Source organism: Triticum urartu, chromosome 5, assembly GCF_003073215.2.
Source record: "Triticum urartu cultivar G1812 chromosome 5, Tu2.1, whole genome shotgun sequence".
In the NCBI taxonomy this organism is placed as follows: Eukaryota; Viridiplantae; Streptophyta; class Magnoliopsida; order Poales; family Poaceae; genus Triticum; species Triticum urartu.
The window spans coordinates 417840049-417844646 of record NC_053026.1 but is presented as its reverse complement, the minus strand read 5'-3'; the positions used below and the strand labels follow the sequence as shown (position 1 = coordinate 417844646).

The 4598-nt window shown below is 40.9% G+C and overlaps 1 long non-coding RNA gene across 6 annotated transcripts; it reads right to left on the bottom strand.

Moving 5' to 3' along the window:
- Nucleotides 1-439: 439 nt before the first annotated feature.
- On the bottom strand, nucleotides 440-4106 carry LOC125509439. Of its 6 annotated transcripts, none has more exons than XR_007284090.1 (3): nucleotides 1927-4106; nucleotides 1047-1735; nucleotides 440-674 (listed from the first exon to the last, which is right to left on the bottom strand). It is a non-coding gene; the product is annotated as an uncharacterized LOC125509439 (long non-coding RNA). The 6 variants fall into 6 exon arrangements; XR_007284092.1 differs by having other exon boundaries at nucleotides 440-1735; nucleotides 1927-2088; nucleotides 2230-4106; XR_007284091.1 differs by having other exon boundaries at nucleotides 440-1735; nucleotides 1927-2035; nucleotides 2230-4106.
- Nucleotides 4107-4598: the final 492 nt, after the last annotated feature.

Sequence of the window (4598 nt, the reverse complement as noted above, 5' to 3'; positions counted from 1 at the left end):
AAACCTTTGTGGACAATTGGGAAAGACTCTGTTTATGCCTTTAAGCAGGCCCACTACAAGAGGAACCCCTCTTTAGCAACGCATCGATTCGTTGGTGAATGTCCATATAAACGTTGCTATGGTCTACACCAACGGATTTTTATGTGTTGTCGTTGGTGGCGTTGCAAGGGCCTACAACAACGTATACAATTGCGTTGGTAATCGACACAAATAAGCGTTGCAATGTAGCAACATATATAATTGTAGTCTAACAACACTTTGATGTGTTGGTGTTGACACCTACACAAGCTGATTTGAAATGGGCATAATTAACAGATCAGTGTAATGCTTCTATTTTACATTTGGGGATTACAGCTATACATGAACAATTGGTAGTATTTTATATATCCAGCAATAAATACTAGATCAACAGAGATAGTACACAGGAGTAGCAATCCGGTAAACAGAAAGATCTCATATATTAAATCAACTCGTTTGCAATACATGGAACATGATCCAGGGAATATATACATGATTTTCTATACATTGACCATGAAAGTAACACTCTTAACATTAATGTAGAACTATCTGGTAGTTGCCCCATTCTCCGCCTTGCAATCAACAAATTAGCCATGCGCCATCTATTTATCTTGCAATCAACAGCTTAGCCATGGACCATCTATTTGTCTTGCAATCTACAACAACAAAAAACTGACATGAGTCACCAAGCCTGGCAAATAATGATATAAATCTGACCTCCATAGTAGTTTACACAATATTGTTTAAATTTTCTGTCATGTTACAACTTATAAGTACATGCAATGTATGTTTTCCTATTTAAGAATGCTAAAATGACATTTCTTTTTCTAGCAGGTTAGTGGGTGAACTCAATATAGGAACCATCTAGTTCTAGTAGTTGGAAGCATCCATCAGAGGAAGAGGTGTGTTTTCAACTCTCAAAATTTTCCTGATCTTTCCCTTTTGTCAATAGTAGTAGTCATCATCTTTCAGATTCACCAAAGCAAGGTAAAGTATGCAAATGTAGAGGGCGCGAGAGAGAAGCTTACCTATGCGGTGGCACGCCTTTGGTGCAGCTTAAGGTAGGTCGAGTGGTCGGCGATTGACAAATGACTGATCAAACAATACAAATAGGTACAGAAAGCTTGGGAAATCGGATGTAGCTGAAACTGAAACTAAAATAAATGCATAAAACGACTTCATATTTGATAATTCAAAATATTTTTCATGTCTCTGCATGTTCATAGTTGTGATTCATGTAAACAAAAGTTAGAATATTCTTGCATTCAAATTCTGTAATGATTTATCTTGTATAACACATGAACACAAGAACTGTATCCATCCTAAGATTTTGTATAATATTCTGGATTATGGTGTATAGAATTGTACAAAATATGGATCTGAATGCTTTATCTTACATCAGCCAAGAATATCAAGCTAGATAACACGTATGCTAGTCTTCCATTGAAAATTCAACTATAGAATACGAAAATAAACAAATAAAAACATTGCATTTTTAAAGAACTTAATTTATTTAAAAGAGTGGTGTGGCGCAATCATCAACTTGCGAAGATTCCATTTAATAAAGCCAAAGCTCTGAGTTCATTCTTAAGGCATATTCTGTGAACTTATTGATTTATATATTTCCTATTTGCAATATTCACAAGTCTCGAAGATTTACCTGTTAAGAGAAACAACAAACACAAGCATGTTACCTGAAGCAAAGTCACTTTAGAACCTGTGAGAGAAGATGAAATTAACAAGTATACAATAAATAGGAATATTAGGACGAATAGATGCATGTGCGGCTTATTCCTATAGAACTACATTATGTGGGACAACGAAATCAGTAAGGAATCATAAACACTGATACGAAGATACTTTTTCTTTCCCAGAAATTAACATGATGTCATAGATAATAGTGCTCACCTATTAACTAATACTTGAAGGAATCTTCTTTCATGACTTGGTCACAGGGTCACAGCTAGGATATCCAGAGATACCATCACAGCTTATTTACTTGATCTGCCATGAAAATCTTCACGAAAATATAACTAATTATCCACACACATAGCAGAAAGAGAATCAAACCTAATTCATCACAAGAAAGAATTATTTAGGAAAAGAGATGGAAATATTCTTCCTGGATTAACACATACCCAGCTAGAAACAACTCTTACATGGGCAGAACTAGATGACAAACTGAAATATGCAAGCCCAAAACTGAAATACCTAGAAAGGTGAAGTGGAATTTTGGGCCTCGAGGCTCCAACAAGGTTGCTCACCAATCACCATGATGGTTGTTGTCCACCTGTGATCTACAATGGCACAACGGCTATCCCTAGGTGGTCATATTTCACTCTGCAGATGACGACAGTGGAGCTCATGACCATTGAGTGATGCAGTGGATCAAGCATGTGATCGTGGTTCTACAACGTATGCGAAGAAAATTTATATGTTCGGGCAGTAATACAAAAATAGTTGTGTATTTAAAAGGACTATAATACACTGTTTATTTCACACATCCTCATATAAATACGATATAACTGATACAAGTATGTTTTAATGTCAACTTGAACAAACATAAAAGTTCCATTAACAGATATGTAGGTCTGGAGTGAATATAACTTACTTTCTTCACTATAACACAACCCTACTATATGTTCACACAAAGAAAAATCAGAGAGTAAAGCAATCAAAATTTGATAAGAAGATGGTTAAAAAAAACTAACTTCTGGGCCAGCCGCACGGAGGGCTCCATCCTATCAGCGTCCGGAGCCCGCGACTTCGTCGACCTCTCCATCGGCACAGCCGCACGCCCGCACAGAGGTCAGAGCGCCGCTCCCCCGTGCTCATCTGGCTCTAGTGCTACCGTGCTGGTGGATTTGGTGAATTTGGACTGAGGTTTTTTAGGAGCATTTGAACAGAGCTGAGCTGCTAAGTGTCTCTCGTTCGGTCGTGCGTGACGGTAGATGTGACTGGTTGCTGCTCTTGGGCTGCTGCTTAGTGGGTTGTGCCGCTGCAGCCGATGGGCTTTTATTGGTCTGTTTGTCACAGGAGAGCTACTGCGTAGTCTCTCAAAGAATGTACTCTTAGTATTTTTGCCATATACCTACATATAGGAATTTTTGTCACAGGAGAGCTACAGCCATCACCAATAGTGGATCCGCCCCTGCTTCTGGCCATCTGGGGTTCATAGCCGTCCATGCTATAAGCCTATAATTACCATTTGCACGTACTAGATATGAATAATTAAGGAGGTCAATGGCTAGTTAGCGATATTTGTTGCATTTGCAAGAAAAGGCTTTGCGACAGATTATGCACACATGTAAAGGACAACTGGGACAGAGAGTACATGCCACATATATATATTTGAGCTATATGCTATATATAGATATAACCGTCAAAAAATTGATTGAGTTGGTTAATTAGATGGGATGCAAGCTATTTTTTGTTGCTGCCAAATGCACTTACAAGCCTTATATATACTAGTACATTTCTAGATGCAAATTAGTTACTTTCTTTATGCAACTTGGCCAGGATAATTATTGTTAGAACGCCACAGCTGACATAACTTTTACTAGAAAGATATACCACAATTATGTATGAGTGGAAGAACAAATTTAGGCAGCACTCCTCAACAAAAGTAACGCTTCTACAGAGTAATATTTGGTTTATTAGGATCATCATCGTGATGGACGGCAAGGAATCAGCCATGGCACGATGGCCTTGCCACACAAAGCAGCAGAGGGGAGGAGTGACTTACAGGACTGTCGACGTCAGAGTCGAGGTAACCGAGGCGGAGCAGCACCGTTGAGCCCGAGTTGGCAGCCATGGGTGCGGAGACGCAGGGGTAGTTGGCAGATAAACCAGAGGCAGGGGAGCCGCACCAGCGACCCGTGGCCACTAGGGTTGCTGCGGGGGCGCGTGCAGGGGCGGGGACGACGTTAAGGCGGCGGAAGATAGGAGAAGAACAGTGAGGGGGAGGGGGCCGGTGAGCAGCGGCACGGAACTGCGCCGGAACTGCCCGGATTCGGGGGCGGCGGCAACGTTGTGGGCCTTGTGGCCATGGAGCTCGCGTGAGAGAGGGGAATCGGGGGAGAGATGTGGTACAGAAAAATATTTGTTTATTTATCCATAGCTGTGTGATATAAGACCTCTCCCAATGTAATGATGCTTAGATGAGGTGCTAAGTGCATTAAATATTTTATCAACTTAACTCCCCAATGCATAGGTGCTTAACTTGTTGTTGCTAAAGCACATTTTATTTAATGAGTTAACATCTAAAGTCTTTCATGCATTGGTCAAATTGCTTCATTTAAGTGGTCCTAGGTTCTCGCACTTGGCATTGGTTCTTCCCGGGGTCATCAAAGTGCTCTCTTCCCTCTTTAAATGCTGTGCCATGTCATTTTTTTGCTTATGTGACATGCTTAGCACCTGTTCACGGTGGAGCACTGGGAAGGGCCTAAGGAGGAAGCAGGTGCAGAGGTGTGTGTGTGTGGGGGGGGGGGGTACGGGGAGGTTCGTGGGGAGGTGGGAGGTTGAGCGCGACAACACATGTCGTCATCGTTGCTACACATACGTTGCTATATGAGGGTTCT